We start from the raw sequence: 14,792 nt of genomic DNA, 5'->3' as shown, positions 1-14,792 counted from the left end.
GGTTCTAATTAACTTAATTGGTAAATAGTCCAATTGTTGAATAAGAAATTTGATGTTCAAACCCCTTTACACCATTAATCAATTGGTATTTTGTTCTAATAATAAGGAGCAATCATTATAAATTGATCACCATAACTAAAATTCTATCTTATTTATCAAAGTACAAAAACAACATACAAGAGGTCACTCTAGTTGCTTGGATAAATAATCTCATAGTGTTCTGCTTCTAGTTCTTTTTAATATATATATATATATATATATATATATATATATATATATATCCTCAGGATTCCTCACTGCAATGGCAAGAATGGCTAAAGCCTAAAGAGGTGTCCCGTTAAAAATTCTAGGAATATATGCTCTTATTTATTTATTTAAAAAAAATATTAAGTATTTTTTAACATACACAAATAAAGAGATAAAGTATTTTAAAGAATATATGCTCTTATTATTATTTTTTTTTTTTGACACTAACGGCTAAAAGGGTGTTCAATTGAATATTATAAGAATATATACTCTTTTCTAAAATTAAAAATATATATAAATAAATATTTTATTCAGGGTAGGTCGTCGGTGACGCAGCTTTGTCACTGTAGCAATGATCCCAGCCACTAGATTTTAGGGAACGCGCCTCATAAACTCTCTCTCTCTCTCTCTCTCTCTCTCTCTCTCTCATCGTTTTTTTCTATATATTATGTGTTAATAACAAATCATTTAAAAAAAAAAAATTATCGAAAATTGATAAAGCTGTAAAAAAGTTTAACGGTTTTATCAATTTTTAATAAAATTTTTCCTAAAATAATTGATTAACCTGTGTCTTAATATATAGTGTGTGTATATATATATAAATAAAAGCTTCTGGATTTTCCTTAAAATAAAAGGTTCTAGTTTTTCTTTAAATAAAATTAAAAATATTTCCTTTGTTACCAAAAATAAAATGTGAAGGATTTGGCACAGGCTTATCTTTTATGCTATGACTATGAAGAGCACGATTTGAGTAATTTTTGCTAAATAATTGGAAAAAGAAAAAAGAAAATGAGTGATGAAAGAGATAAGCGATGAGATCTCTGTAAATGATTAACAAAAAATTTGAAGGGGACACGGTTTTTTTTTTTTTTTTTTGAGAAGAAAAAATATATATACACAGAAGCAAGTTAATTAGTAATAACCAATATACTTATATCTTAAAAAAAAAAAAAAAAAAGTAAGCGTGCGTGGTTAGGGACCAGTAAACTTTTAGAGAGGTTTTAATAATAATCTATTTTAGGAAATTTTTTATAAAAACTTGAAAAAAAATGTCAGTTTTTTAAAAGTTTTTTCAATTTTCAATAAAAAATTTCCTAAACTAGATAAGTAATGTATGCCTTAAAAGCATACGTTAACTAAACCCAACTTTTCTTCATATATCATTTTTAATGAGTTATGAAATTGTTTAAATAATACATATGGATGGATAGTCTTATAAATTACAAAGTAATAAATTGGAAGAGATTCATTTAGATTGGTTTGAAGAATAAAAATTTCTAAGGTAATTCTCTCTGTATGTGTTGATATTCATCTTTAATTACATTTATCCTATGAACCTTTTACTAGCACAAGCTTAAGAATACACGTGAAATTTAATGGTCAAAACTCAAAAGTAATTCACATAAACCTATATATGTAGATTCTAATTAACTCAGTTGGTAAATGTTCCAATTGTTGAATAAGAATTTGATGTTCAAACTCCTTTACATCATTAATTAATTGGTGTCTTATTCTAATAATAAGGAACAATCATTAGAAATTGATCACCATAATTAAAATTCTATCTTATTTATCAAAGTACAAAAACAACGCCAAAGGTCTCGTAACTGAATTGACACCTCTTCATGCACAAAGTGCTTGGGGGTCTAAAGGGGAAAGACTGCGGGGTTAGCAGTATGTTGTAACTATCTCTCAAAAAAAAAAAAAAAAAAAAAAAGGTACAAAAACAGCATACAAGAGGTCTCTCTCGTTGCTTGGATATATAATCTCTCAGTGCTCTGCTTCTAGTTCTTTTTAATATATATATATATCCTCAGGATTCCTCACTGCAATGGCAAGAATGGCTAAAGTCTAAAGAGGTGTACCATTAAAAATTCTAAGAATATATGCTCTTATTAATTGCACTAACAGCTAAAAGGGTGTTCAATTGAATATTATAAGAATATATACTCTTTTCTAAAATTAAAAAAAATATATATAAATAAATAAATAAAAGGAAGAAGAAGAATATATACTCATTGCCATTGAATTTTTTTTTTTTTTTTTTTGAAAGGACCTGTTTAATTAAAATAAATTAAAAAAAAAATGTGGCCGATGATCCACATATCATATATTAAACGGATAGGAACATATACTACGCCTGATCTTAGCCAAAAGGCCTTTAACCAATGGGTTCTTGGGCAACATAAATAGAACGATACTATTTTTACAGGAAAAAAGATTTATATATATTCATATTATTTGATCTTTATCCTACTTGTCACAGCACAACTGTAAAATCTATATTTATTTTTTAAAAATAAATTAAGAGTAATGCTACAATCACAAACTATTTACAACATTTTATAACTTTTTTTTTTTTTTTCTTTTGATTTAGTTAATTTCTTATTAGTTTTCATCAAGACCACCATTAACATCATATTTTTATTTATCAATAACAACTCATCACATCAATAATTTGTAAAAAAATTTGTATCTTTAACATTACTCATAAATTAGATAGTGGAGTGAATACGCTATATTATAAAAGATATTATTAAATCATGAGAGTATTAATTATATAATAAATATTTTTTTGAGAATCTTATTTGTAAGGACTCAATTTGGGACGAACCATAACAGTGTTGGGTTCGCACGTAAAAAGACCCAAACAATATCATTTATAGAGCGTGGGTTTGAAAGGCTAGGCCTTAGTCACTAGACGGCGGGTTTTTCGTGGTATTCATACATGGTTTAAATCGTGTTCGCCTTGGGAGTCTTTCTCTTGGAGGCGGGCTGGGAGGCTCTGGTCTTTGGCCATTTTTCTCAGCCCCTTTTCTTGGCGCACTAACCTTTACATTATATAGTCCTTCTTGGTTGATCTTAACCCTCCACTTGTTGGTCAGGCAGGTGCTTACTTCTGTACCCATCCCATCAGCTGTCCCCTCTTACTTTCTGTTAGTTGCGATGATCGAAGTTACACCGCCCAAGCGTCTTTTCTCATTAACATGATCAGGGCGCTAGCGGGTGCATTTAATGCGGAGGGGACGTACTTTCTTTGAACCAATTTTGCACCGTACCTCCACGTGGGCCCCATTCCATTCACATCCCCTTCAGGGGGCTATTTGGGAATAACCTTCATCGAGACGTTGCTCTCCCCATTGAAGTCCTGGAGTGCCGAGGATAGGGTAGTCCTCAGCTGTTCCCCTTGACACCTCGGCCTTCGATCATTCGTCCTCGGCACACGACCTCCTCGACACGGGCCCTAAGCCCGGATAGAGCGTGGGTCGGATCGTAAGCTCCCCGGCCCCACATTATTAATATAATTATTATGAATAAAATGAGGCTATAAACTTGATTGTAGCCAATGGTTACAACTCCACTTGTTATCAATTTCTCAAAAAAAAAAAAAAAAAAAAAAAAAAAACTCAATTTCTTTTGGACAAAATTTAACTACAAAATTAGTGGTAGTCTAAGGCTACAAATTCCTTAAAAAAAATTAACACTGTTACATATTTTGAAAATCAACCGGTTGAATTGTAGTTCTTTATGTTCTTAATACACATGTCAAATTCTGTTCCAATCGAATATTATTTACTATATAATCTATAAGTTTATATTTTATACATAATTTTAAACTACAATAACTTGCAATTTAAACAATTTATTGATGACATAGCTATTAATCTTTAATTTGTTAGAAATTTTGCAAGCATGGATGATATAAGAAGAAAATATAATCCAATGGTGAATTTGTCAAAATCCATCTCCAATAAAAAGACATTGAGTAAGGTTGTAATTTTAGGCTAGCTACAACTAATTTTGTAGCAAAATTTTGTTAATATATTTTTATTGGATATGAATTTTGACAAATCCATCATTGGATTATATTTTTTGGTTGTATCTCCCATACTTGCAAAATTTTTAGAAGATCATAAATCAATAGCTATAATCAATCAAATTTTTAAATTTTCCTATAAAAAATGTATAAATTCTAAGTATTTTTAGCCTAAAATTATGCATAAAAATAAATTTATTGATTGAATATTAAATAAAATCCGATTAGCACGAAATTTGACATGTATTTTGAGAATGTAAAAAATATACAATTTAACGATTAGATTTTCAAAACATGTAGCAATATATATATATATATATATATATATGGATTAGAAGTCGTGGTTGCACAAGGTGACTTTACTAAATTGCAGCAATTTTTTCTAAATTGTGGTTGTGCCAAATGATTTCATCAAATTAGAGTTATCTTTTAGATAAAAACATGCAACATACATCTATATTTCAGTTGATAGAAACAACAACTCATTTGTTCTTATTAATTTCTTTAAATAAAGTAATAATAATAATTTTAACAAAACATGCAACATGCATTTAAGTTTTAGTTAATAGAGATAACAACTTATTTATTCTTATCAATTTTTTTAGATAAAGTAACAATAAATATTTTAACAAAACATGCAATATAGATCTAAGTTTTAAAAATTTAAATCCTACTTCAACTAAAAATTTATTATCAAATTTTCAACAAGATATTATCTATATATATATATATATGTATATATTCACCTTGAATTTCCAAACTCCCAACCAGATATTAGGGGTTAACAGTCCAGTTCTCTTTCTTCTTTTTTGTTTTTTCGGATCTCTCAATTCTTAACAGCTGACAAATGAGCAGTCCCTTTTGCGCTAGGGACATTTATTACATGTCATCGACCTTTTCGGTCCCATGAATACGATGGTCGGTGTGTGGAGTATGAGTCATCTACGATATTAAATAACGCAACCGACGTCCAATACGGCAATACCAATAGAAGGGGAATTGGACCACATAGCACCAGTCAATGTTGAATTTACTTCGGTACTGGTTTCATCGAAAAGCAATGAAACAGATTTAAGGTCCTTTGCCAACAAATCAAAAAGATTTTTGCTTTTTACTGAATATATAAGACAAAACATAGAGTTTTTGAGTTAGAACTTTATTCTCTCTTTTGTACTTCTAAAAAAAAGAAAGATATAAGTTTTTTTTTTGGCCAACGGAGGCTTAGCCAATTTATTAACCATTTCTTTTGAATATGATGGATTTGAGATAATAATAATAATAACAACAATAAGGGCTAAATTTTAGAATCCAATAGGATTTGAGATTGGATTAAAATTTAGGCTTTAACTAATAATCTAAAATTGAATTAATTGCATTTGTTAATTTTTTTTTTTTTTTGAAAATCATTTGTTAATTTTTAAAATAACTACTATTGTACTCATTCAATTCATTGCTTAATTATATATATATATATATATATATATATATAGGGTTTAAGTTACACCTGATGTAACTCTTTAGAGTTAAATTTTTTTTAGACTGTTGGATTTAAGTAAATCTAACAGTTAAAAAAAACCCTCATTATTACAAATATTCTTATTAGGATATCATTAATTACCCTTATTTATTACCTTCTAAACCTATCTCTAAACCCAAAAATGTTTGATGTCTGACTCTCTCTCTCTCTACATTTCTCTGTCTCTATCTCCTACACCATTGCTCCTCCACTGTTGTTCCACCTCTATAGGTTGCCAGCAAAAAAGGAAAAAAAGCCTAACACTAACAATAGAGATTTGTGAGTGCTGAGTTTTTACTTGAATCGCCTAGCTAGGGTGGAAATATACATAGAGATTGGCCGGCTAAGAAACTCGTTGAACAATAGATGAGATGATTTTGTAAGCCACCTCTTATTTTGACCAAGAAAATTCAACATACAAGAGATAGAAACGTGAGATTTAGACATTGAGATTTGAGAATTCAAATCATTGAATACAAAATCATCATATGATAAACATTTTATTATTGATCAGAGCCCTATATTAAAAAAAATGTTTGTCATATATAGCAACATCAAGCACCTTCATTTATAGAATTCTTATATGCATCATAAATTTCTATATCCCATATACAAATCTGCAATGTCATGCACATGCCTCTTTGCGCCCGCTGCTCTTGACCTAAATTCAATTAAGGAGGACTATAACAGATTATTTTTGCTTCTACTGGCAACCTATGATCATTAGTGTTCGGCTTGGTTTTTTTTTTTTTTTTTGTTGGAGGTGGAACAATGGTGGAGGAGCAATGGTGGAGGAGAGAGAGAGAGTTAGAGTTTGGGTTTAGAGATAGGTTTAGAATGTAATAAATGAGGGTAATTAATGAGATCCTAATAAGAGTATTTGTAATAATGAGGGTCTTTTTTTAACCGTTGGATCTACTTAAATCTAACGGTTTAAAAAATGAGTAACTTTAAAGAGTTACACCAGATGTAACTTGAACTCATCTCATATATATATATATATATATATATAATATCTTTATTAATCAACAAAGAAGAGCAACATCTTTCTTCAATTGCTCAACAATGACAACACGAAGAGAGTGCTTGCTACAATATTAAAAAAAAAAAAAAAAAAAAAAAAAAACCTATGAACAATAGCAAATTTAGCAAGGATGTATGCAAAACAATTACCATTTCTCCTAATCCAACTAAAAATGCACTAGACAGAACCTTTGCTAAGCTCAAACAAATATACAAATATACAAAAATATGGAAATATACCACTCAACAGAAGTTAAACCTAAATTTAAAGTATCAACACATAGTTTAGAGTCTCACTCCACAATAATCTTTTAAAGTTCTTCAGATTGTGCAATCTATAAGGTACAAAGGAAGGTTGTAGCTTTGGCCTATAGAGCATCACATAAGGCTTTCTGTTTTGTCCAAATCATAATTACCTTAATCAAAAATTATACATAAGTAAATATATTTATATATATATATATAATCAAAATTACTTAAGTTTGGTAAAATAAATACAGTGTTAAAATCCCACATATATGTAGTGATAGAGAAGAATAAAAAATTATGCCACTCAAATGCAAAGTCTTGGCTTAAGGCATCTTTGAAATTAAGCTTTCTTGTAACTTAGAGCCACCAACATTTTTCATGGGGTTTGGCTTACTTCTTATACTTTTTAAAAAGAAATTTTCTTTTGTTTTAAAGAGAGACTGCTACATCACCCACTAATTAAATAAAAGGTAGGGATTAAGATTTACTACCACTTGTCATTGTATATTTAAAATAAAAGGACATGTCCGGTTAAAAAAGTACTAGAGATAAGCCACACCCATTTTCATGCGACAAATAATCTCATTAAGCATTAAAACACAAACATTAATTTAAGAAATAAAATTTCAAAAGATAGATTTAATTTTTTTCTATATATATATATATATATAGAGAGAGAGAGAGAGAGAGAGAGAGAGAGAGAGATTCACATCCCTTGCTAAATTATGCAAATGTGACAAACATCTTGTTAGGTTACATATTTTTACACTTATTTTATTTAAATACCACCTATCTATGCTTAAACATCACCAATAAACTATTTGGCCTCTCTAAATATTTTTTATCCTATTATCATGCTAAGCCATAGCTATTCTCCATACCACCACAAAATTGGCCACAAATATAAATATTATAAAACCCAATAATTTGCTAGGCCTATAGTTTAGACACATGCCCAAATTATTTTATTGAAGGGGTTCAAATCCCATGGATAAATACCACTGTTAGTTTCTTTAAGACATTCTCCCTTCTTCCCGAGTGTGCGTGTGTGTTAAAATATTTAGTATTCTCAAAAAAAAAAAAAAAAACCATGATTCAAGTCCATGGCAAATTATCTATCAAAAAATCCAATTCTCATTAGCAATATTAAAAACTCAGTTCTCACTGGCAATATCAAAAAACCTAATTCTTATTGGCAACATTAAAAACCCAGTTCTCATTATCAATATTAAAAAACTCAATTCTCATTGGCAACATTAAAAGCCCAATTCTCACTAGCAATATCAAAAAACCCAGTTCTCATTGGCAATATTTAAAAGCCCAATTCATATTGGCAGTATTTAGTAAAAAAAACCCAAGATTGTTGATACCTGGAAAATATCATATGTTAATGATAAAATTGCCTAAACCCTAATCACAATCATTTTAAAGGTTGTTACATACTCATGAGAACCCATGGGTACTTATCTATTTCCAAAACTTGTGGGAAATTATGATAATTCCCCCTAAACACATAAAATACTATTCATTTCATTTTCATAATGCTATGATAGTCATTCATCCTACAAGCTCATCATTAAAATCATGACATGATCATTGGGTCTTGTTTAGAACCGTAAACATTACCTATGCTATTCTAAAAAAACCATGCAATTCATCATTTTAAAATAGTAAATATTATTTACAAGGCATTTTGAAATAATTAAGGTTATGCTATTATTTTAAAGTCTTGCAAATCATTATCCAAGGACCCATTACAAACATCTATCAAAGCCCAAAGCATATTGAATATCTACTATCCCATGGCAATATGTATCATTGTTGTCCATTTTGTAGGACCCAAGATGTGATAAAAGAAGAAAAATCCCAAGTGAAGAGGGGCATAAAGACAGCTCAGTTGAAAAGTCTAGCCCATGTAGACAAGTCCAATTTGAAGTTTCAGCCAAGGCAGTCCAAGGCAAAGGACTGAACCAGTTGGACAGCTTCCCTCTTTGTCCATCCCTGACCAAGGATCAGCTAGGGAATTCCTCAAGAAGCAACTGGATCTCTAAGACTAAACTAAGGGCTGTCCTATCAAATTTCTACCACTACCTCCCCTGATGTGGACAGTGCTCAGAGGTTGTACTATCAACTAAAGTCTAATTGGTAATAGAACTTCATCATCTTCCTCAAAGATCTAGTTCCAGCAGAAGGAAGTGATAATCAAGTTACTTAAATCTCAACAAGTCAACTCTATAGATACCAAAAATGTTCAAGAATTAGTTCATGCACCAAGCCCATAAATCCTAAAGGAGAAAATTTGAAAAAATGTAGTTTGGAAGGCATAAAGGGATCTCCAATGAAACCCTCTGAAGTAAGCTTAAAATTTGACACTTGGCTTGGGGTGCTGAATCCTACTCTCTGGGGTCCAAATCTCAGTTGCAGTACCAAGATTCTACTCTAATACCTGCCTTAATCCCATTGGCTAAAGCTAATCCCAAAAATCTCAGCATTTAGGGTTCATTATGGTCCATTTTGGATCCGCTTATTTTGCTGAAACTAAAAACTCTTTGTCAAAAGTATTGTAAATAAAGGTAAAATTTAGTTGAAATAGTACAGTTTGACCCATGAATAGTACCAAAAAGTACAGTGGGACCCATGAATAGTAGCAAAAATAAGCTGAATAGTAAAATAAATTGGCAAAAATAATTTTTGCCAAACGGACACTTAATGCAAGATTACCTAGATATTCACCTATATTTGATATTGCCCAAAGAAGCAAGACAGCCCAAAAGAAAATCCCCCATTTATAGTCAAATCCTAGGATGAGGAGTCTAAAACTCTTCTTGCTGATCAGCCCTACATTTTTGGATTCTTGCTAATCACCCCCTTAAGCTCCACTATAAGAGGGAAATCCCATCAGCTCCACCAACACATACCAACCTCCCTGAAATTTTTGTTATTCTTGTTACTCTGACCCATAATTCATAAAGAGAAGCCATCTTTCAACTTGTAGGTTAGTTTTTACAGCTCATAAATGACCCCTCTTAGTCCATAAAAAACCTACACTCACCTAGCCTCAAATATTCATTTTCCCTTTCTAGCAAATCCTAGCTCATAAATATTTCCTAATCAGTTATAAGCGACCTTCTTCCCCACTAAAGACTTAATACAACTGAGCCTTATCATTATTTCCCTCCATTTCACTACAAACTTACCCATTCACCTAAAAATAGCCTTTACTACCCCCACATATATCTTCCATAAGAATCTTGATTCAACATCTGATGCACTGAGCTGGAATCTCTCCCCCCCTTCATTTCATGCCAAATAACCCCTTTCTTCTCACTATGGAACTTTTGGTCTTTACTTTTTGTTTTTCCATTGAGGTTTTTGTTTTTTTTTCTCATATTGACGTAGTAGTAGCAGGAAGTACCCTGGACCATTTTGACCATGACACACAAGGACTTTTTGAAGTGAACACTTACTTAAACTTGTTCAATAATTGACTACTGGATCATCAGTTTAATTTGACTTTATTGTTGGAGAATTTTATTTTCTTGCATTTTTGTAATAGAGCTACTTATCTATTAATTAACCATCATGAAGTGTTTTATTAGGCCTTAATGTTGTTCTTGCTAAGGTGCAGCCTTTATTTCTTACTTGGATAGGCTTATCACTATACTGAAAGCCTTTAGGCATCATCTCGAAGCCCAATGTTGAGTTTCGGCTTGGCCTCCCCATATTTTATTCAATGATTCAACATTTTGGTGACTCCACTAGGGAGGCCAACCATATGTGAAAGTCTATCATGCCTCTAAGGTTGTGTAACAACCAACAAGAAGCAAGTCAAGATAATATTCACCCAGTGGCATAAAGCCGCCACGGTCCAGTTGCACAAGATAATCAATTTGAACAATCTGGAGTCAACTAGGAGAACTCTGATCAACGATACTCTTTTCTCATTGAAATACTGTCAGGAATGCAACAAGCTCAGTTTGAACTAGTCAAACCTATCAGAATTCTAAGGGAAACTCAAGGTCAAGGTGTCCAACCACCACCCAGAGTACCAAATCCCCGTACACAGCAACAAAAAGGGTCAGCGATTGGAAATCCTCAATTTGGTGAGCAAAATACTCCTGCCCAACAGTTTTTTATTTTATTTGATCTCACTTTTTTGCTGGAAAGGGAAAGAGGTAGGCAGCCAAGATAACCTAGGCATGTTCGTAAACCCCTATATCCAGTGAAGCTACTTAGTAGACTGTACCCGGAGAAGTATCAGACACCTACTTTTGCTCTCTATGATGAGAGAAGGGGGAACACAATAGAGCATGTTAGCAAGTTTTTGGATTCTATGGATCCAATTTCAAGAAATGAGGAGCTTTGTCTAAGGGAATTCTCAAAATCCCTTACTAATCGTGCTCTACTCTTCAACCTAACTCCATTACCACATAGGAAGATATGGTGGAAAGTTTTTGTACAAAATATTTACATGGAGAGGAGAAGGTTACCATCATCACCCTCCATAATACAAAACAAAAGCCTTCCGAAAGATTACTTTATTTTATCCAATGATTCCAAAATACTACCCTTGATTGTTATGGACAATACAAAGAACAGGAGCTTGTAGAGATTTTCATTGATAACATGTTTCATGAATATTGAGCACACTTGGAGAATCTTGATATTTGTCAATTTGCTCAATTACTCCAAAAGGCTTGCAAAATAGCCATATTAGTCAAGCAATTTGTCCCTCATAAACCTAGAGCAGTAAAAAGGAACTCTCCTTAAGCTTTTGCAATCTCCAGCGGTGAATTAGCAGTAGGGGTGAAGTGTAAAAGATAGGATGCACAAAACAATAGGAGCTACCCCCTATTCCATGTACTGACGAAGAAATCAAGGTGATAGTTGAGAAGTGGATAGCTGACAGAGTCCTCAGAGTCATCAAGACCAACCGATAGCTTACCAAGGAAGATATGCAAAGTCCCCTATATTGTCATTATCACCAATACGTGCATCATAAATCCAAAGATTGCAGGGTTCTCTGTAGGATGTTTCATAAAAAAATTGCATATGGGACCCTTGACTTAACCCAAGAACAGGAAGGCCAACGGAACCCACTGCCACAGCACAATAGAGCGAAGGCTATCACAATGGCTCTTGCAATTGTCTGAATTTGAGATTATCCTAATTGCTCCTATAGCTGTAAAAGGGCATGCTATAGATGGCTTACTAGTGTGGTTTCCAAGAGAACAGAGTTGGAATATTACTAATGATGTTCCTGGTGATTTGTCGGAAGTTTCAATGGTTGAGGAGATTGGAGGTAGATGGGTTCTAAGATTTGATGGGTCCTCAATCGCTACTGAAGGAGGAGCTGGAATTGTTCTAGCTAAAAAAACAAGGGAAACAGTAGCTATGTCTTTCAAACTTGATTTTCCTTGCATAAAAAACACAATTGAGTACGTAGCATACCTTAGAGGTCAGGCTGTAGCACTTGAGATGAGAATCAAACACCTTTGAGTGATTGGAGATTCAAATCTAGTTGTTTATCAAGTAAGGGAGATTTTGTGCTCAAAAAACCGTTGGCACCATATAGAATGATGGCTCGAATTTTGGAAGATTCATTTGAAGACTTTGACATTCAACACTCTCTGAGGGCCAACAACCATTTTGCTGATGCTTTAGCTACTTTGGGATCTAGGATCAGTTTTGAAAGCATAGCTACCAATGTCACAGTTATAAAGAAACTTGTTCCAATTATACAAGTATTAAAGGAAAATTTTATTTATCAACCACTAACCTAGGCAGATTGGCGGTCACCCATCAAAGGAACATTATTGTTTCCATCTAGCAAAGGGCAATTGAAATTCTTCAAAGATTATGCCTTGATAGCAGGGGAGTTATAAAAAAAATTCTTGGGAGGAGTCTTGGCAAGATGCTTAGGCTTGAATAAGTCTTGCAAGCAATTGAGAGAAGTCCATGAAAAATCCTACAACTCTAGCAGCACAGTAAGCTTCTATAGACACCTCTAATAGTCAGGATATTATTAGCCAGATATGGACAAGCAAGCTGCTAATGTTTGAAGTCAGTGTGAAGGCTGCCAACACATCCCCAACCATTTGCTACATTCACCTTTAGCGACTGACAAATCCCATTTCTCGAATATCTTATAGAAGGCATTTTGCTTGACAACTGGGATGAGGCATACTGGTTGAAAAGGATGGGAACTCACTACTTTGTGGAGGGAGGCATTCTTTTTTGAAAAGGGTTCAACGGGGAGCCTTTAAGGTATTTAGGGAACCCCAAAGCACAATCTGTTATTCAAGAAGTTCATATGGGTGAATGTGGTGATCACTAAGGCAAGACGTGCCTTCTCTAGCAGCTGCTCAATCTTGGGTAGTTTTGGCCCACCATTAAGCAAGACACAACCAAACATGTGAAGACTTGTCACATTTGCCAAGTCCATGGGAACCTAATCCATACTCATCCCACTAGTCTCCAAAACATGACAACCCCTTAGCCATTCCACACTTAGGGGCTAGACTTGATACGGCCAATTGATATATCATCCAATGGTTATATTTGGATATTAGTAGCTATGGAATACTTCACAAAATGGGTCGAGACAATCCCATTGAAGAAAGCTATTGGGCTAGCAATTACAAATTTCATCCGTGAGCATATAATTTGTAGATTTGGTATTCCTCATAAGATCATTAGTGACAATGACATTCCTTTTGTCAACAACGAGTCCGCAAACTACTTGACCATCGCCACATCAAGCATAGAAAGTTGACTCCTTATTATCCCTAAGGCAATGGTCAAGCGGTGTTAGGGACAAAATTTTCACACTATATGGCTTTATTTCATTGGCAACCCGCACCACATCAATATTATCATTGATTTCGAAAAAATCTCTTTTAAAGCCCAAAAGAGCCTATATTTACACAAAACAATGCCAAAGCCCATGGTCCAAAACTCATGGCGATATTATCTCATCAAAGCCTGTGGTTCAAGCTCATGGCAGATCATCTCATTTTTAGCTCATGATCTAAGCTCATGAGTCTTATAAGGGGAACTTTAAGAGTCGTGGTTTGGGGGGCCAAGAAGTACATTCAGTAAAGTTTTAGCAGTTCAAAGTGATATTCTAAGGTATGATTGGTCACCTGTTTCTAGTTGATTTTATTATCGATCCTAGGTTAAGAAAAAGGGTATTTGTCCTAATCTAATGTGGATGACAAAAAATATTGATTCTTAGGTCCGGAAGTTTGGTTATGTGTGGGGAAGGTGTTAGGCACCCCACAACACTTGTCCAAGGACAGTCCTTTGTTTCGATAAAACCTTAATTTTCATAAATTGGCAGTAAAAACATGATTTTGGCATTGGCTATCAGGCCTTTGCATGCATGGGAGCTTTAAGGTTTGGCTTTTAAACGGGTGTGGTCTCAATCTATGCTTTCCTAAGGCGTTCGAGCAAAGTGCCAGATTTCTACAACTAAAAACTAGCAACAAGTCACCTTACTTTCATGGCAGAAATTAGGCATTGCTTGAAAACATATTGCTTGGCATGTTTTCCTCAATTTCTTGAACTCTGACGAGTTAGTGTGCAATAGGTAACATCTGGTAAGCCTCTTATATCACATAACACTTAAAAATGATAAAACTCACCATGACTCTTTACCTAAAACTTAATATTCATCATATAATCTAATTATATTATTTCATATAAATTATATTATTATTTTCATCTAAATCTAGCCCAAGCACATGGCTAAATCTATATAATATCTCATCTAACATTAAATGTCCTTCTTGCTCTCTAAGATTTGGTCATAATATAAAGAGACCATAAACTAAAACTCCAAAGCTTCATCAAATATCAACCAATGAGTTTATTACTTACCAAAATTATATTGCAATAAAACAATGGGCAAAATATATAATTTTCAAAAGTGGAAACTTA

The 14,792-nt window shown here is 33.0% G+C and overlaps 1 pseudogene; it reads right to left on the bottom strand.

Moving 5' to 3' along the window:
* Nucleotides 1-2,294: 2,294 nt before the first annotated feature.
* Nucleotides 2,295-2,416, bottom strand: LOC126693817 (U2 spliceosomal RNA; annotated as a pseudogene).
* Nucleotides 2,417-14,792: the final 12,376 nt, after the last annotated feature.

The sequence above is a fragment of the Quercus robur genome, chromosome 7, assembly GCF_932294415.1.
Source record: "Quercus robur chromosome 7, dhQueRobu3.1, whole genome shotgun sequence".
Lineage (NCBI taxonomy): Eukaryota > Viridiplantae > Streptophyta > Magnoliopsida > Fagales > Fagaceae > Quercus > Quercus robur.
Note: the sequence above shows the minus strand (reverse complement) of the source record. Positions and strands in the feature narration are given on the sequence as shown.